The sequence below is a fragment of the Lithobates pipiens genome, unplaced genomic scaffold (assembly GCF_037356315.1).
Source record: "Lithobates pipiens isolate NorthernLeopardFrog02 unplaced genomic scaffold, aLitPip1_a1.2 Scaffold_13, whole genome shotgun sequence".
NCBI lineage: Eukaryota > Metazoa > Chordata > Amphibia > Anura > Ranidae > Lithobates > Lithobates pipiens.
In genome coordinates this window covers 174,707,833-174,724,629 of record NW_027507718.1, presented here as the reverse complement: position 1 = coordinate 174,724,629, position 16,797 = coordinate 174,707,833, and the positions used below count along the sequence as shown (strand labels likewise).

General features: G+C 51.9%; 18 non-coding genes and 8 pseudogenes across 18 annotated transcripts; all 26 read left to right on the top strand.

The window, feature by feature from the left end:
- The first annotated feature begins 2,315 nt into the window (after positions 1-2,315).
- On the top strand, positions 2,316-2,434 carry LOC143977112 (5S ribosomal RNA). Its single transcript, XR_013273397.1, has one exon. It is a non-coding gene; the product is annotated as a 5S ribosomal RNA (ribosomal RNA).
- A 109-nt stretch (positions 2,435-2,543) lies between these two features.
- Positions 2,544-2,662, top strand: LOC143976366 (5S ribosomal RNA). Its single transcript, XR_013272676.1, has one exon. It is a non-coding gene; the product is annotated as a 5S ribosomal RNA (ribosomal RNA).
- A 109-nt stretch (positions 2,663-2,771) lies between these two features.
- On the top strand, positions 2,772-2,880 carry LOC143979503 (5S ribosomal RNA; annotated as a pseudogene).
- Positions 2,881-4,042: 1,162 nt separating this feature from the next.
- On the top strand, positions 4,043-4,161 carry LOC143977910 (5S ribosomal RNA; annotated as a pseudogene).
- A 109-nt stretch (positions 4,162-4,270) lies between these two features.
- Positions 4,271-4,389, top strand: LOC143979560 (5S ribosomal RNA). Its single transcript, XR_013274053.1, has one exon. It is a non-coding gene; the product is annotated as a 5S ribosomal RNA (ribosomal RNA).
- Positions 4,390-4,498: 109 nt separating this feature from the next.
- On the top strand, positions 4,499-4,617 carry LOC143978767 (5S ribosomal RNA; annotated as a pseudogene).
- Positions 4,618-4,726: 109 nt separating this feature from the next.
- On the top strand, positions 4,727-4,845 carry LOC143976583 (5S ribosomal RNA). The gene has a single exon (XR_013272884.1). It is a non-coding gene; the product is annotated as a 5S ribosomal RNA (ribosomal RNA).
- A 109-nt stretch (positions 4,846-4,954) lies between these two features.
- LOC143978313 (5S ribosomal RNA) lies at positions 4,955-5,073 on the top strand. The gene has a single exon (XR_013273924.1). It is a non-coding gene; the product is annotated as a 5S ribosomal RNA (ribosomal RNA).
- A 109-nt stretch (positions 5,074-5,182) lies between these two features.
- Positions 5,183-5,301, top strand: LOC143977416 (5S ribosomal RNA). Its single transcript, XR_013273695.1, has one exon. It is a non-coding gene; the product is annotated as a 5S ribosomal RNA (ribosomal RNA).
- A 109-nt stretch (positions 5,302-5,410) lies between these two features.
- Positions 5,411-5,529, top strand: LOC143978991 (5S ribosomal RNA; annotated as a pseudogene).
- A 109-nt stretch (positions 5,530-5,638) lies between these two features.
- Positions 5,639-5,757, top strand: LOC143978103 (5S ribosomal RNA). The gene has a single exon (XR_013273899.1). It is a non-coding gene; the product is annotated as a 5S ribosomal RNA (ribosomal RNA).
- A 109-nt stretch (positions 5,758-5,866) lies between these two features.
- Positions 5,867-5,985, top strand: LOC143979926 (5S ribosomal RNA). Its single transcript, XR_013274137.1, has one exon. It is a non-coding gene; the product is annotated as a 5S ribosomal RNA (ribosomal RNA).
- A 109-nt stretch (positions 5,986-6,094) lies between these two features.
- Positions 6,095-6,213, top strand: LOC143979208 (5S ribosomal RNA). The gene has a single exon (XR_013274019.1). It is a non-coding gene; the product is annotated as a 5S ribosomal RNA (ribosomal RNA).
- A 109-nt stretch (positions 6,214-6,322) lies between these two features.
- LOC143976689 (5S ribosomal RNA) lies at positions 6,323-6,441 on the top strand. Its single transcript, XR_013272986.1, has one exon. It is a non-coding gene; the product is annotated as a 5S ribosomal RNA (ribosomal RNA).
- Positions 6,442-6,550: 109 nt separating this feature from the next.
- Positions 6,551-6,669, top strand: LOC143978540 (5S ribosomal RNA; annotated as a pseudogene).
- Positions 6,670-6,778: 109 nt separating this feature from the next.
- On the top strand, positions 6,779-6,897 carry LOC143977486 (5S ribosomal RNA). The gene has a single exon (XR_013273762.1). It is a non-coding gene; the product is annotated as a 5S ribosomal RNA (ribosomal RNA).
- Positions 6,898-7,006: 109 nt separating this feature from the next.
- On the top strand, positions 7,007-7,125 carry LOC143976877 (5S ribosomal RNA). Its single transcript, XR_013273169.1, has one exon. It is a non-coding gene; the product is annotated as a 5S ribosomal RNA (ribosomal RNA).
- A 109-nt stretch (positions 7,126-7,234) lies between these two features.
- On the top strand, positions 7,235-7,353 carry LOC143977119 (5S ribosomal RNA). Its single transcript, XR_013273404.1, has one exon. It is a non-coding gene; the product is annotated as a 5S ribosomal RNA (ribosomal RNA).
- A 109-nt stretch (positions 7,354-7,462) lies between these two features.
- LOC143977269 (5S ribosomal RNA) lies at positions 7,463-7,581 on the top strand. Its single transcript, XR_013273553.1, has one exon. It is a non-coding gene; the product is annotated as a 5S ribosomal RNA (ribosomal RNA).
- Positions 7,582-7,690: 109 nt separating this feature from the next.
- LOC143977287 (5S ribosomal RNA) lies at positions 7,691-7,809 on the top strand. Its single transcript, XR_013273572.1, has one exon. It is a non-coding gene; the product is annotated as a 5S ribosomal RNA (ribosomal RNA).
- Positions 7,810-7,918: 109 nt separating this feature from the next.
- Positions 7,919-8,037, top strand: LOC143977094 (5S ribosomal RNA). The gene has a single exon (XR_013273379.1). It is a non-coding gene; the product is annotated as a 5S ribosomal RNA (ribosomal RNA).
- Positions 8,038-8,146: 109 nt separating this feature from the next.
- On the top strand, positions 8,147-8,265 carry LOC143978368 (5S ribosomal RNA; annotated as a pseudogene).
- Positions 8,266-8,374: 109 nt separating this feature from the next.
- On the top strand, positions 8,375-8,493 carry LOC143978148 (5S ribosomal RNA; annotated as a pseudogene).
- Positions 8,494-8,602: 109 nt separating this feature from the next.
- On the top strand, positions 8,603-8,721 carry LOC143976527 (5S ribosomal RNA). The gene has a single exon (XR_013272831.1). It is a non-coding gene; the product is annotated as a 5S ribosomal RNA (ribosomal RNA).
- Positions 8,722-8,830: 109 nt separating this feature from the next.
- On the top strand, positions 8,831-8,949 carry LOC143977836 (5S ribosomal RNA; annotated as a pseudogene).
- A 109-nt stretch (positions 8,950-9,058) lies between these two features.
- Positions 9,059-9,177, top strand: LOC143977417 (5S ribosomal RNA). Its single transcript, XR_013273696.1, has one exon. It is a non-coding gene; the product is annotated as a 5S ribosomal RNA (ribosomal RNA).
- The last annotated feature ends 7,620 nt before the right edge of the window (positions 9,178-16,797 follow it).

Genomic DNA, 16,797 nt, shown 5'->3' with positions numbered 1-16,797 from the left:
GACCACCCCCTCAGTACAGACCGACCCCAGTGCAGACACCCCGCTCAGTGCAGGACCCCCCTCAGTGCAGACACCCACCCTCAGTGCAGACCCCCCCTCAGTAGTGCAGACTCCCCCTCAGTGAAGACCCCCCTCAGTAGTGCAGACACCCCTCCATTACAGACCCCCACTCAGTGCAGGACCCCCCAGCAGTACAGACACCCCCCAGTGCAGACACCCCCTTATTACAGACACCCCCAGCATTGGAGACACCCCCCAGCATTGCAGACACCCCCCCTGAGTAGTGCAGACCCCCCTCAGTGCAGACACCCCTCAGTAGTGCAGACAACCCCCCCAATACAGACCCCCCTCTGTGCAGGACCCCCCAGCCGTGCAGACACTCCCCTCAGTGCAGACACCCCCCCAGCAGTGCAGGCTCCCCCCTCAGTAGTGCAGACTCCCCACCTCAGTGCAGACCCCTTCAGTAGTGCAGACCCCCTTCAGTAGTGCAGACCCCCCTAGTAGTGCAGACCCCCCTCAGTAGTGCAGACCCCCCTCAGTAGTGTAGACCCCCCTCAGTAGTGCAGACCCCCAAAGTAGTGCAGGACCCCCCCCTCAGTAGTGCAGACTTACCCCTCAGTAGTGCAGGCGCCCCCCACAGTAGTGCAGACCCCCCCTCAGCGCAGACCCTCCCCCTCAGTAGTGCAGACCCCCCCACAGTAATGTAGACTCCCCCTCAGTGCAGACCCCCCTCAGTAGTGTAGACCACCCTAGTAGTGCAGACCCCCTCAGTGCAGGACCCCCCTCAGTAGTGCAGACCCCCCTAGTAGTGCAGGACCCCCCCTCAGTAGTGCAGGCTCCCCCCACAGTAGTGCAGACCCCCCCTCAGCACAGACCCTCCCCCTCAGTAGTGCAGACCCCCCCACAGTAATGTAGACTCCCCCTCAGTGCAGATCCCCCTCAGTAGTGCAGACCCCCCTAGTAGTGCAGGACCCCCCCCCTCAGTAGTGCAGACTTCCCCCTCAGTAGTGCAAGCTCCCCCCACAGTAGTGCAGACCCTCCCCCTCAGTAGTGCAGACCCTCACCCTCAGTAGTGCAGACCCCCCTCCACAGAAATGTAGACTCCCCCTCAGTGCAGACCCCCCTATGTAGTGTAGACCCCCCTAGTAGTGCAGACCCCCCTCAGTAGTGCATACCCCCCTCAGTAGTGCAGGACCCCCCTCAGTAGTGCAGGACCCCCCTCAGTAGTGCAGACCCCCCTCAGTAGTGTAGACCCCCCTCAGTAGTGCAGACCCCCTAGTAGTGCAGACCCCCCCTCAGTAGTGCAGACCCCCCTCAGTGCAGCAGACCCCCCCTCAGTAGTGCAGACCCCCCTCAGGGCAGCAGACCCCCCTCAGTAGTGTAGACCCCCTCAGTGCAGCAGACCCCCCCTCAGTAGTGCAGACCCCCCTCAGTAGTGCAGACCCCCCTCAGTGCAGCAGACCCCCCTCAGTAGTGTAGACACCCTCAGTGCAGCAGACCCCCCCTCAATAGTGCAGACCCCCCTCAGTAGTGCAGACCCCTCTCAATGCAGGTCCCCCCTCAGTAGTGCAGACCCCCCTCAGTGCAGCAGACCCCCCTCAGTAGTGCAGAACCCCTAGTAGTGCAGACCCCCCTCAGTGCAGGACCCCCCCTCAGTGCTGGAGATCCCCCCAGTGCAGGACCCCCCTTAGTAGTGCAGACCCCCCTCAGTGCAGCAGACCCCCCCCCCCCGTAGTGCAGACCCCCCTCAGTGCAGCAGACCCCCCCTCAATAGTGCAGACCCCCCCAGTAGTGTAGACCCCCCTCAGTGCAGCAGACCCCCACTCAATGCAGACCCCCTCAGTAGTGCAGACCCCCCCTACATACCTCACAACAGCGCTGATACACAGTGCAGTGTGTGTCCCTCGAGCGTAGGCTCCTCCTCCTCTGTGGATGTAAACAGAGAGGAGGGGGAGGCGGCTGAGGTCCGTGCTGCTGTGTCCCTGTCCCGGCACGAGGTACAGCGGAGAGCAGTGTTAGTGATGCGGGCGGCTGCCGCTACCCCAGTGTGTCACCCCTCTGGCGGGTGTCACCCGGAGCGGCCAGCACCCGCCCGCTAACACCACTCCCCAGGCCCCAACTCGGCTGCGGGCCCCATAGCGCCCACGTGGGTCGCTATGGCGGTAGTTCCGCCACTGCCGCCTGGGAATACCAGGTGCCGTAGGCTTTTTTCCATTATATTGTTGGCTTTGGCGACCTGCTGTATTTTTCCTCTCGATTGCCCGAGGTGACCACCTTGGCTTTTGTCAAGAGAGTTGTAAGTAGGGTGCAAGATCGCCTACGGCCACATCACCCTGAATGCGCTTGATCTCGTCTGATCCCAGATGCTAAGCAGGGTCGGGCCTGGTTAGTACCTGAATGGGAGACCGCCTGGGAATACCAGGTGCCGTAGGCTTTATTCCATTATGTTGTTGGCTTTGGCGACCTGCTGTATTTTTCCTCTCGATTTCCCGAGTTGACCACCTTGGCTTTTGTCAAGAGAGTTGTAAGTAGGATGCAAGATCACCTACGGCCACATCACCCTGAATGCGCTCGATCTCGTCTGATCTCGGATGCTAAGCAGGGTCGGGCCTGGTTAGTACCTAGATGGGAGACCGCCTGGGAATACCAGGTGCCGTAGGCTTTTTTCCATTATGTTGTTGGCTTTGGCGACCTGCTGTATTTTTCCTCTCGATTCCCCGAGTTGACCACCTTGGCTTTTGTCAAGAGAGTTGTAAGTAGGATGCAAGATCGCCTACGGCCACATCACCCTGAATGCGCTCGATCTCGGATGCTAAGCAGGGTCGGGCCTGGTTAGTACCTGCATGGGAGACCGCCTGGGAGTACCAGGTGCCATAGGCTTTTTTCCATTACCGTATATACTCGAGTATAGGCCGACCCGAATATAAGCCGAGGCCCCCAATTTACCCCCAAAAAAACTGGCAAACTTATTGACTCGTGTATAAGCCGAGGGTGAGACATGCCTGTCCATCCCTGTGTGTCCGTCCATCCCTGTGTGTCCGTCCATCCCTGTGTGTCCGTCCATCCATCCCTGTGTGTGTCCATCCATCCATCCATCCCTGTGTGTGTGTGTGTGTGTGTCCATCCATCCATCCATCCCTGTGTGTGTGTGTGTGTGTGTGTCCATCCATCCATCCATCCCTGTGTGTGTGTGTGTCCATCCATCCATCCATCCCTGTGTGTGTGTGTCTCCATCCATCCATCCATCCCTGTGTGTGTGTGTCTCCATCCATCCATCCATCCCTGTGTGTGTGTGTCTCCATCCATCCATCCATCCCTGTGTGTGTGTGTCTCCATCCATCCATCCCTGTGTGTGTGTGTGTGTGTGTGTGTCCAGCCTACCTGTGTCCCGTGCCTTGCCTCCTTGCCTCCGTCCCGTCCCGTGCCTTGCCTCCGTCCCGTGCCGTGCCTTGCCTCCGTCCCGTGTCGTGCCTTGCCTCCGTCCCGTGTCGTGCCTTGCCTCCGTCCCGTCCCGTGCCGTGCCTTGCCTTGCCTCCGTCCCGTGCCTTGCCAGGATCGCCGCTCTTCGTCGGCGCCTCGGCGGCCATTCTAAAATTCAAAAGCCGCGCCTCCGCCTTCGCCTGTGATAGGCGGAACACTGAATTTCCCAGCAGCCTGTGTTCCGTCTATCACGGACATCGTCTCATCCTCGTCCGTAGTACGAGGATGAGCGGATGTCCGTGATAGGCGGAACACTGACTGCTGGGAAATTCAGTGTTCCGCCTATCACAGGCGAAGGCGGAGGCGGAGGCGCGGCTTTTGAAGGGTAGAATGTCCGCTGTCTGTCTGCTCGACACGCTGATCGAGCAGGCAGACAGCGATGACTCGAGTATAAGCCGAGGGGGGCACTTTCAGCCTCAAAAAAGAGGCTGAAAATCTCGGCTTATACTCGAGTATATACGGTATATTGTTGGCTTTGGCGACCTGTTGTATTTTTCCTCTCGATTGCAAGAGGTGACCACCTTGGCTTTTGTCAAGAGAGTTGTAAGTAGGGTGCAAGATTGCCTACGGCCACATCACCCTGAATGCGCTCGATCTCATCTGATCTCGGATGCTAAGCAGGGTCCGGCCTGGTTAGTACCTGGATGGGAGACGGCCTGGGAATACCAGGTGCCGTAGGCTTTTTTCCATTATGTTGTTGGCTTTGGCGACCTGCTGTATTTTTCCTCTCGATTGCCCGAGTTGACCACCTTGGCTTTTGTCAAGAGAGTTGTAAGTAGGGAGCAAGATCGCCTACGGCCACATCACCCTGAATGCGCTCGATCTCATCTGATCTCGGATGCTAAGCAGGGTCGGGCCTGGTTAGTACCTGGATGGGAGACCGCCTGGGAATACCAGGTGCCGTAGGCTTTTTTCCATTATGTTGTTGGCTTTGGCGACCTGCTGTATTTTTCCTCTCGATTGCCCGAGTTGACCACCTTGGCTTTTGTCAAGAGAGTTATAAGTAGGGAGCAAGATCGCCTACGGCCACATCAACCTGAATGCGCTCGAGCTCGTCTGATCTCGGATCCTAAGCAGGGTCGGGCCAGTTTAGTACCTGGATGGGAGACCGCCTGGGAATACCAGGTGCCGTAGGCTTTTTTCCATTATGTTGTTGGCTTTGGCGACCTGCTGTATTTTTCCTCTCGATTGCCCGAGTTGACCACCTTGGCTTTTGTCAAGAGAGTTGTAAGTAGGGAGCATGATCGCCTACGGCCACATCACCCTGAATGCGCTCGATCTCGTCTGATCTCGGATGCTAAGCAGGGTCGGTCCTGGTTAGTACCTAGATGGGAGACCGCCTGGGAATACCAGGTGCCGTAGGCTTTTTTCCATTATGTTGTTGGCTTTGGCGACCTGCTGTATTTTTCCTCTCCATAGCCCGAGGTGACCACCTTGGCTTTTGTCAAGAGAGTTGTAAGTAGGGTGCAAGATTGCCTACGGCCACATCACCCTGAATGCGCTCGATCTCGTCTGATCTCGGATGCTAAGCGGGGTCGGGCCTGGTTAGTACCTGGATGGGAGACCGCCTGGGAATACCAGGTGCCGTAGGCTTTTTTCCATTATGTTGTTGGCTTTGGCGACCTGCTGTATTTTTCCTCTCGATTGCCCGAGTTGACCACCTTGGCTTTTGTCAAGAGAGTTGTAAGTAGGGAGCAAGATCGCCTACGGCCACATAACCCTGAATGCGCTCGATCTCATCTGATCTCGGATGCTAAGCAGGGTCGGGCCTGGTTAGTACCTGGATGGGAGACCGCCTGGGAATACCAGGTGCCGTAGCCTTTTTTCCATTATGTTGTTGGCTTTGGCGACCTGCTGTATTTTTCCTCTCGATTGCCCGAGTTGACCACCTTGGCTTTTGTCAAGAGAGTTATAAGTAGGGAGCAAGATCGCCTACGGCCACATCAACCTGAATGCGCTCGAGCTTGTCTGATCTCGGATCCTAAGCAGGGTCGGGCCAGGTTAGTACCTGGATGGGAGACCGCCTGGGAATACCAGGTGCCGTAGGCTTTTTTCCATTATGTTGTTGGCTTTGGCGACCTGCTGTATTTTTCCTCTCGATTGCCCGAGTTGACCACCTTGGCTTTTGTCAAGAGAGTTGTAAGTAGGGAGCAAGATCGCCTACGGCCACATCACCCTGAATGCGCTCGATCTCGTCTGATCTCGGATGCTAAGCAGGGTCGGGCCTGGTTAGTACCTAGATGGGAGACCGCCTGGGAATACCAGGTGCCGTAGGCTTTTTTCCATTATGTTGTTGGCTTTGGCGACCTGCTGTATTTTTCCTCTCCATAGCCCGAGGTGACCACCTTGGCTTTTGTCAAGAGAGTTGTAAGTAGGGTGCAAGATCACCTACGGCCACATCACCCTGAATGCGCTCGATCTCGTCTGATCTCGGATGCTAAGCAGGGTCGGGCCTGGTTAGTACCTGGATGGGAGACCGCCTGGGAATACCAGGTGCCGTAGGCTTTTTTCCATTATGTTGTTGGCTTTGGCGACCTGCTGTATTTTTCCTCTCGATTGCCCGAGTTGACCACCTTGGCTTTTGTCAAGAGAGTTGTAAGTAGGGAGCAAGATCGCCTACGGCCACATCACCCTGAATGTGCTCGATCTCATCTGATCTCGGATGCTAAGCAGGGTCGGGCCTGGTTAGTACCTAGATGGGAGACCGCCTGGGAATACCAGGTGCCGTAGGCTTTTTTCCATTATGTTGTTGGCTTTGGCGACCTGCTGTATTTTTCCTCTCGATTGCCCGAGGTGACCACCTTGGCTTTTGTCAAGAGAGTTGTAAGTAGGGTGCAAGATTACCTACGGCCACATCACCCTGAATGCGCTCGATCTCGTCTGATCTCGGATGCTAAGCAGGGTCGGGCCTGGTTAGTACCTGGATGGGAGACCGCCTGGGAATACCAGGTACCGTAGGCTTTTTTCCATTATGTTGTTGGCTTTGGCGACCTGCTGTATTTTTCCTCTCGATTGCCCGAGGTGACCACCTTGGCTTTTGTCAAGAGAGTTGTAAGTAGGGTGCAAGATCGCCTACGGCCACATCACCCTGAATGCGCTCGATCTCGTCTGATCTCGGATGCTAAGCAGGGTCGGGCCTGGTTAGCATCTGGATGGGAGACCGCCTGGGATTACCAAGTGCCGTAGGCTTTTTTCCATTATGTTGTTGGCTTTGGCGACCTGCTGTATTTTTCCTCTCGATTGCCCGAGGTGACCACCTTGGCTTTTGTCAAGAGAGTTGTAAGTAGGGTGCAAGATCGCCTACGGCCACATCACCCTGAATGCGCTCGATCTCATCTGATCTCGGATGCTAAGCAGGGTCGGGCCTTGTTAGTACCTGGATGGGAGACCGCCTGGGAATACCATGTGCCGTAGGCTTTTTTCCATTATGTTGTTGGCTTTGGCGACCTGATGTATTTTTCCTCTCTATTGCCCGAGGTGACCACCTTGGCTTTTGTCAAGAGAGTTGTAAGTAGGGTGCAAGATCGCCTACGGCCACATCACCCTGAATGCGCTCGATCTCGTCTGTTCTCGCATGCTAAGCAGGGTCGGGCCTGGTTAGTACCTGGATGGGAGACCGCCTGGGAATACCAGGTGCCGTAGGCTTTTTTCCATTATGTTGTTGGCTTTGGCGACCTGCTGTATTTTTCCTCTCGATTGCCCGAGGTGACCACCATGGCTTTTGTCAAGAGAGTTGTAAGTAGGGTGCAAGATCGCCTATGGCCACATCACCCTGAATGCGCTCGATCTCGTCTGATCTCGGATGCTAAGCAGGGTCGGGCCAGGTTAGTACCTGGATGCGAGACCGCCTGGGAATACCAGGTGCCGTAGGCTTTTTTCCATTATGTTGTTGGCTTTGGCTACCTGCTGTCTTTTTCCTCTCGGTTGCCCGAGTTGACCACCTTGGCTTTTATCAAGAGCTTTGTAAGTAGGGAGCAAGATCGCCTACGGCCACATCACCCTGAATGCGCTTGATCTCTTCTGATCTCGGATGCTAAGCAGGGTCGGGCCTGGTTAGTACCTAGATGGGAGACCGCCTGGGAATACCAGGTGCCGTTGGCTTTTTTCCATTATGTTGTTGGCTTTGGCGACCTGCTGTATTTTTCCTCTCCATAGCCCGAGGTGACCACCTTGGCTTTTGTCAAGAGAGTTGTAAGAAGGGTGCAAGATCACCAACGGCCACATCACCCTGAATGCGCTCGATCTCGTCTGATCTCGGATGCTAAGCAGGGTCGGGCCTGGTTAGTACCTGGATGGGAGACCGCCTGGGAATACTAGGTGCCGTAGGCTTTTTTCCATTATGTTGTTGGCTTTGGCGACCTGCTGTATTTTTCCTCTCGATTGACCGAGGTGACCACCTTGGCTTTTGTCAAGAGAGTTGTAAGTAGGGTGCAAGATCGCCTACGGCCACATCACCCTGAATGCGCTCGATCTCGTCTGATCTTGGATGCTAAGCAGGGTCGGGCCTGCTTAGTACCTGGATGGGAGACCGCCTGGGAATACCAGGTGCCGTAGGCTTTTTTCCATTATGTTGTTGGCTTTGGCGACCAGCTGTATTTTTCCTCTCGATTGCCCGAGTTGACCACCTTGGCTTTTGTCAAGAGAGTTGTAAGTAGGGTGCAAGATCGCCTAAGGCCACATCACCCTGAATGCGCTCGATCTCGTCTGATATCGGATGCTAAGCAGGGTCGGGCCTGGTTAGTACCTGGATGGGAGACCACCTGGAAATACCAGGTGCCGTAGGCTTTTTTCCATTATGTTGTTGGCTTTGGCGACCTGCTGTATTTTTCCTCTCGATTGCCCGAGGTGACCACCTTGGCTTTTGTCAAGAGAGTTGTAAGTAGGGTACAAGACCGCCTACGGCCACATCACTCTGAATGCGCTCAATCTCGTTTGATCTCGGATGCTAAGCAGGGTCGGGCCTGCTTAGTACCTGGATGGGAGACCGCCTGGGAATACCAGGTGCCGTAGGCTTTTTTCCATTATGTTGTTGGCTTTGGCGACCTGCTGTATTTTTCCTCTCGATTGCCCGAGGTGACCACCTTGGCTTTTGTCAAGAGAGTTGTAAGTAGGGTGCAAGATCGCCTACGGCCACATCACCCTGAATGCGCTCGATCTCGTCTGATCTCGGATGCTAAGCAGGGTCGGCCCTGGTTAGTACCTGGATGGGAGACCGCCTGGGAATACCAGGTGCCGTAGGCTTTTTTCCATTATGTTGTTGGCTTTGGCGACCTGCTGTATTTTTCCTCTCGATTGCCCGAGGTGACCACCTTGGCTTTTGTCAAGAGAGTTGTAAGTAGGGTGCAAGATCGCCTACGGCCACATCACCCTGAATGCGCTCGATCTCGTCTGATCTCGGATGCCAAGCAGGGTCAGTCCTGGTTAGTACCTGGATGGGAGACCGCCTGGGAATACCAGGTGCCGTAGGCTTTTTTCCATTATGTTGTTGGCTTTGGCGACCTGCTGTATTTTTCCTCTCGATTGCCCGAGGTGACCACCTTGGCTTTTGTCAAGAGAGTTGTAAGTAGGGTGCAAGATCGCCTACGGCCATATCACCCTGAATGCGCTCGATCTCGTCTGATCTCGGATGCTAAGCAGGGTCGGGCCTGGTTAGTACCTGGATGGGAGACCGCCTGGGAATACCAGGTGCCGTAGGCTTTTTTCCATTATGTTGTTGGCTTTGGCGACCTGCTGTATTTTTCCTCTTTTTTTTTTTTTTTTTTTAACCACTTTCAGACCGGACCATTTTGCTGGTAAATGACCAGATGTCTTTTTACACTTTGGCACTGCGCTGCTTTAACTGGTAATTGCGCGGTCATGCAATGTTGTACCCAAACAAAATTTGCGTCCTTTTCTTCCCACAAATAGAGCTTTCTTTTGATGGTATTTGATTGCCTCTGCGATTTTTATTTTTTGCGATATAAACGTAAAAAGACCGCAAATTTTGAAAAAAAATGATATTTTCTACTTTTTGTTATTAGAAAAATCCAATAAACTCAATTTTAGTCATACATTTAGGACAAAATGTATTCAGCCACATGTCTTTGGTAAAAAAAAAGTCAATAATTGTATATTTATTGGTTTGCGCAAAAGTTGTCACATCTACAAACTAAGGTACGTTTTCTGGAATTTACGCAGCTTTTAGTTTACGACTGCCTATCTCATTTCTTGAGGTGCTAAAATGACAGGGCAGTACAAAACCCCCCCAAATGACCCCATTTTGGAAAGTAGACCCCCTAAGGAAATTGATAAGAGGCATGTTGAGCCCATTGAATATTTTATTTTTTTGCCTCAAGCGATTGAATAATGACAAAAAAAAAATTTTTTTTTTTTTTTTACACAAAGTTGTCACTAAATGATATATTGCTCACACATGCTATGGGCGTATGTGAAATGACACCCCAAAATAAATTCTGCTGCTTCTCCTGAGTACGGGGATACCACATATGTGGGACTTTTTGGGAGCCTAGCCGCGTACAGGGCCCCGAAAACCAAGCACCGCCTTCAGGCTTTCTAAGGGCGTCAATTTTTGATTTCACGCCTCACTACCTATTACAGTTTTGAAGGCCATAAAATGCCAAGATGGCACAAAACCCCCACAAATGACCCCATTTTAGAAAGTAGACACCCCAAGCTATTTGCTGAGAGGCATGTTGAGTCCATGGAATATTTTATATTTTGCCACAAGTTGCGGGAAAATTACAAACTTTTTTTTTTTTTTTTTTTTTTTCACAAAGTTGTCACTAAATGATATATTGCTCATGCATGCCATGGGCATATGTGAAATGACACCCCAAAATAAATTCTGCTGCTTCTCCTGAGTACGGGGATACCACATATGTGGGACTTTTTGGGAGCCTAGCCGCGTACGGGGCCCCGAAAACCAAGCACCGCCTTCAGGCTTTCTAAGGGCGTAATTTTTTGAGTTCACTTCTCACTACCTATTACAGTTTTGAAGGCCATAAAATGCCAAGATGGCACAAAACCCCCACAAATGACCCCATTTTAGAAAGTAGACACCCCAAGCTATTTGCTGAGAGGCATGTTGAGTCCATGGAATATTTTATATTTTGCCACAAGTTGCGGGAAAATTACAAACTTTTTTTTTTTTTCACAAAGTTGTCACTAAATGATATATTGCTCACGCATGCCATGGGCATATGTGAAATGACACCCCAAAATAAATTCTGCTGCTTCTCCTGAGTACGGGGATACCACATATGTGGGACTTTTTGGGAGCCTAGCCGCGTACGGGGCCCCAAAAACCAAGCACCGCCTTCAGGCTTTCTAAGGGCGTTACAGTTTTGAAGGCCATAAAATGCCAAGATGGCACAAACCCCCCCCCCCCAAATGACCCCATTTTAGAAAGTAGACACCCCTAAATTTAGGGGTACACTAGTGAGACTAGGTAATAAATGGCGGGTGCCCTGAAACTATAAAAAAATAACTAACCAACCAGCGTCACCTGTAACAGTTATATGGTGATCACTGGTGAAAGGGTTAACTAGGGGGCAATCAGGGGGCTTTATGCGGTAGTATATGGGGGTCCCTGGCGCTATAAAAAGCTGCGGCGAACCTAAATACCTACCTGCCTAACTAGCGTCACCTGTGACACTAATACAGCGATCAGAAAAACGATCGCTTATTAGGCTGGGTTCACACTGGAGCGATGCGGGAACGCCACGAATGCGCGGCGGGTTCCCGCATCGCATGCCTCCCGGCGGCAGTTCACACTGCCCTATGCGAACTGCTGGGAGTGTCAGTGAAATGTTAATGACACCCCCAGATCAGTTCGCATATCGCAGTGCGATCTGCAAACTTGGATCGCATGGTGTGAACACCCATGCGATCCGATTCTGCTGCGGACCAAAAAAAGGGTCCCGTGCGAGTTTGCGGCGGGTGCGACACGAATTCAGCCATACTATCTGTATAGCTGAACTCGAATCGCACAGAGATCGGATGTGATTTGCACTGCAGTGCGGTGCGAATCACATCCGTTCTCATAAACCGCTGCAATGTGAACCCAGCCTTAGTGACACTGGCGACGGGGGGTGATCACGGGGTTAAACCTTTATTGGGGGGGTTAGGGGGGTACCTTAGAACTAAAGGGGGCTAACCCTAACTGCCCTAACAGTTATTAGTCACAAATGACACCTGCCGGGTGATCAGGGGGTTAAACCTTTATTAGGTAATAAATGGCGGGTGCCCTGAAACTATAAAAAAATAACTAACCAACCAGCGTCACCTGTAACAGTTATATGGTGATCACTGGTGAAAGGGTTAACTAGGGGGCAATCAGGGGGCTTTATGCGGTAGTATATGGGGGTCCCTAGCGCTATAAAAAGCTGCGGCGAACCTAAATACCTACCTGCCTAACTAGCGTCACCTGTGACACTAATACGGCGATCAGAAAAATGATCGCTTATTAGGCTGGGTTCACACTGGAGCGATGCGGAAACGCCGCGAATCCGCGGCGGGTTCCCGCATCGCATGCCTCCCGGCGGCAGTTCACACTGCCCTATGCGAACTGCTGGGAGTGTCAGTGAAATGTTACTGACACCCCCAGATCAGTTCGCATATCGCAGTGCGATCTGCAAACTCGGATCGCATGGTGTGAACACCCATGCGATCCGATTCTGCTGCGGGCCAAAAAAAGGGTCCCGTGCGAATTTGCGGCGGGTGCGGCGGGTGTGGCGGGTGCGGCGGGTGCGGCGAATGGCTGAACTCGAATCGCACAGAGATCGGATGTGATTTGCACTGCAGTGCGGTGCGAATCACATTCGTTCTCATAAACCGCTGCAATGTGAACCCAGCCTTAGTGACACTGGCGACGGGGGGTGATCACGGGGTTAAACCTTTATTGGGGGGGTTAGGGGGGTACATTAGAACTAAAGGGGGCTAACCCTAACTGCCCTAACAGTTATTACAGTCACAAATGACACCAATGCAAAAAAAAAAAAAAAAAAAAAAAAAATGACATTGGTGTCACTGTGACTGGGGGGCAGGGGTAATTGGGGGGGTGATCGGGGGGTAAAGGGGGGGTGTGAGTGTGCCTGGCATGTTCTACTGTGTGTGGGATGTGTTGGTGCAACTCACTGATCCGCTCTCCTCCGTGTCGGAACGAAAAATACCGACACGGAGGAGAGAATACATCACTTCCTCTCCTGTGTTTACATTACAGGAGAGGAAGTGATGTCACCGGGGATTTCCATTCGTCGGGAGCGATCGCGAGGGGGTGGCCATGAATGAATGGCCGTCCCCTCGTCCGGGATCGCTCCCGAACGAAAACCGACCGCCGCAGGCACCGGGCGGGGGCCCGATCGGGCCCCCGACCCGCGGGAGGCAAAGGACGTACATATATGTGCTTATGCCTGCCCGTGCCATTCTGATGACGTACATCGGCGTGAGGCGGTCGGCAAGTGGTTAAAGAGTATTTATTGAGAAATAAACAAAGAGAACAATACAAATGCAACAAAAAATAAGTGCGAGAATTCGGAACCATCATCGCAGATGAGGTGCATAAGAAAATTGGAGCAGAATGCGACTGTATCGTAATAAACTAAGACCATAGACATAAATACATAAAACCAAGCGGATAGTAGTGAATTTAGTGTGATAGAGCGGCGTACTAACAGCGACTGGATGGATCTTATAAAAAAAACAGTTGCAAAAGTAATATGAATGTATAACAGCAGGAATATCATTTCCCAAAAATAACAATATAACAGATCGTAGGAACGGGAGTAATAGGTCGGATTTATCAAAAGAAAGGAAAAAAACAGAAAAAAAAGAGAAATAAAAAAGAAACACAGAGAGGAGAGGGGGGTGAAGAGGGGAAAGCAGGCAGATACATGAAGGAGAAAAAAACAGGTAAGGGAGGGGGGGAAGAGGGATACGGGGTTCCCAGGTAGAGTTCCTAGGGTAGGAGGATTTCAGAGAGATGGTCCAGGGGTTAGTTGGCTGCAGGGCGAGGCACAAGTGGTAGATTGGGGGGAAACCAACCCCGGGATTGGGAGATTAGTGCCAAAATAGGAGAAGGTGAAGTTGTCCAAGTTGAGGATGTCCACCGGAGGGAGAGAGTCAGATATGAAGGGAAGCCATCTCGCATAAAAACGAGACTTCGCTTTTTCGTCCCTGTAGTTTGTATTGAAGCGATCTTTGTAGAGGAGTGAAAGGAGTTCCTTCTGCGTCTGGGCGACAGAGGGTGGGAGAGAAGAAGTCCAGCTCTTTAGAATGGATTTCCTGGCAAGAAGAAGGCACAGCAGAGACCAGTCCACATGGGGGGGTTTGGAGGGCGCGCCGTTTGGGGGCGCACGGCTGGTGGTGGAAGACCATGGAAGCAGGAGAGGGTCCCAGTATCCAAAGATGAGAAGGAGGGGGTCCTTTGGCAATTTCAGCAGGGTGACTTTAAAGATGTAGGAGAGGATCTGATCCCAGAAGGAAGAGATGAAGGAGCAGGACCAGAAGCGGTGGGCCAGCGAGGGCCTGTACTGAAGACATAGGGGGCACTTGGTGCTGTCCTGGTCGGATTTAGAAGGCAGGAAGGGAAGGTAGGCCCTGTGGGCAATTTTTAGTTGCATTTCTCTCCAGAGCTCGTTCGGCGGTAAACTTTGTTGAGTCCATGTAGGATTTTATCCACTATATCTGGATCAGGGAAGTCTTTCTTCCAGTTGGCAACTGATGAGGATGTCAGTTGAGGAGCGGCCTGCTGGAGTAGCGGTGTGTAGATGTCAGAAATTTTATAAGTATCGTCCTTGAGCAGGCGGTCCAGGAAGGTTAGGGGGAAACGCTTACGTTCATCGTTGCAGATATCCTTTAAATAGCTGACACATTGCCTGTGGTGAAAGGCGTGAGCTGGCGGGAGGGAGAACCTTTCAGCCAGAAGAGAAAAGGGTAGAGGGTGCCCAGATTCAAGATCGCAGATGGTAGCAAAATTGATGATGCCCTTCTCTTTCCAGATGTGGAACGGTTTGTGGAGTAGGCCAGGGGAAAAAGTAGGGTTCCCCTGGATCGGAAGGTGTCTGGAGATGAAAGGGGGGAGCTTAAGGCATTTTCTGGTTTCCCTCCAGGCTATGGCAGTGTCCCTGAGTAGGAGGTTGTGTTGAAACAGAGACGGCACTGACTTCCACCTGCAGTGAAGGAGTGCTGTCAATGAGAGTGGAGAGACCATAGCAGCTTCCAGAGAGTAGTTGGAGTATCTGGAGGATTGAGAGATCCAGTCCAGACTAGTACGTAGCAAGCATGACAGGTTATACAGTCTTACATTAGGTAGGCTGATACCCCCCTCGCGTCTGGGAAGATGCAACTTTTTTAGGGCTATGCGTGGGCGTTTTCCTTTCCATAAAAAGGAGGAAAAAGATGATTCTAGAATTTTTATGTCCTTGTGAAGAAGGAGCAAAGGAATAGTTTGAAGTGGGTACAATAGCCTGGCAAAGCTAACCATTTTTAGCAGGTGGCATCTTCCCAGAAGCGAGAGAGGCAGATCCATCCAGTTCACCATTTCTTGAGAGATTTTCGTGATCAGGGGGGGGTAATTGAGATGGTAAAGGGAGGAAGGTAATTTACCAATTTTAATGCCTAGATAGGTGATATGTGAGTTGGCGATTGAAAAGATAGAATGTTGTGTCCAGGGGGGTTTGCGAGAGGACCCTATCGGGAGGATTTCACTTTTATCATAATTTATACGTAGCCCTGAGCATGATCTAAAAACGTCAAAGACCTCTTTGATAACGGGCATGTCAGAAGCGGGGTCTGATGACAAGATGAGCACATCATCGGCAAAAAGAGAGGTGCGCAGGTCGTGTTGACCAATACGAATCCCGTGGAGAGGAGCCGATTGGGACAGGTATCTGGATAAAGGTTCTAGGGCGATGTTAAATAGGAGAGGGGAGAGTGGGCAGCCCTGACGAGTGCCTTTATGCAGGAGGAATTCATCGGAGAGAACTCCAGCCGCGACTAATTTGGCTGCTGGGGATGAGTACATGGCTTTGATGAGATGGCAGAAATGCCCCGAGAAACCCATTTCAGATAAAGTCATAGAGAGCCATTCAAAACTGACATTGTCGAAGGCCTTTTCCACGTCTAAAGTTATAATAGCAAAGTCCCCATCCGGATTGTTCTTAGCATGTTCCAGAGCAAGCATAACCTTACGTATGTTCAAGGTGGCAGTTCTGCCTCTCACAAAGCCAAATTAGGCAGGGTGTATGAGGGAGGGCACAATGGCAGCTAATCTCGTGGCTATGATCTTGGAAAGGATTTTTACATCCAGATTGAGAAGGGAGATCGGCCTGTAAGAACCTGGGTCAAGCGGGTCTTTCCCTTTTTTGGATAAGAGTTTGATGACGGCTTGGTTTCCAGAAGGGAGATATGGGCCACCAGACCAGATGCCATTGTACACCTTTAGGAGAGTGGGTTCTGTAATGGAGGAGAGGGTTTTATAAAATTCACTGGTAAACCCGTCGGGGCCTGGAGCTTTGGACGGGGTTAGTTTACGAATAGTGGAGGAAACTTCGACAAGGGAGATGGGGGCATTGAGCGCTTCTAGTTGTTCAGGGGTAACTTTAGATAACAATACCTTATCGAGGAAAGAACGAGCCGCAGTACTATCTATGGGGTCTGGGGCGTAGAGGGACGTATAGTAGTTTAACATCACCTTGTTAATTGCTTGTGGGGTAGATTGTACATCACCCTTAGCGTCTCTGAGGGAAGTGATGTGCGTCGGGTGGAATGGGCCCTTACATAGCCTCGCCAGTAGCTTGCCCGCCTTGTTACCAAACTTGTGGAGCGTCGCGTCTAGTTGGGATCTTTTAGTTTGTTCAAGTGTGTTTGCCCAAGTGTCGAAACTGTTCTTGGCCGCCTGCCATTCGGTTCTGTTATCAAGGGAGTCGTTAGTAGAGAGGGACCTTTGGGCTAAATGTAGTCGCGCACTAGCCCATTTGTAATGAGATAGTGCGTTCCTTTTGAAGGAGGAGGCATAGGAGATGATCTGACCTCTGAGGAACGCCTTGCCGGCATCCCAGAAGAGGTTGGGGGAGTCCGAATGGGGGGAGTTTGCCTCCGAGTATTCGCGCCAGGAGTTCGCCATGAAGTGTTGAAAGTCTGGGTTGTCATGGAGATACGAGGGGAAACGCCACAGTCTTGGGTGAGGTGGGAGATCTAAGTTAGCAAGACTAACAGAGATTGGGGCATGGTCAGAGATAGCAATATCGAGCACTTCAGTTTCAGACAAATTTGGTATAAGATCGTCAGAGCCAAAGAAATAATCGATTCTCGAGAACA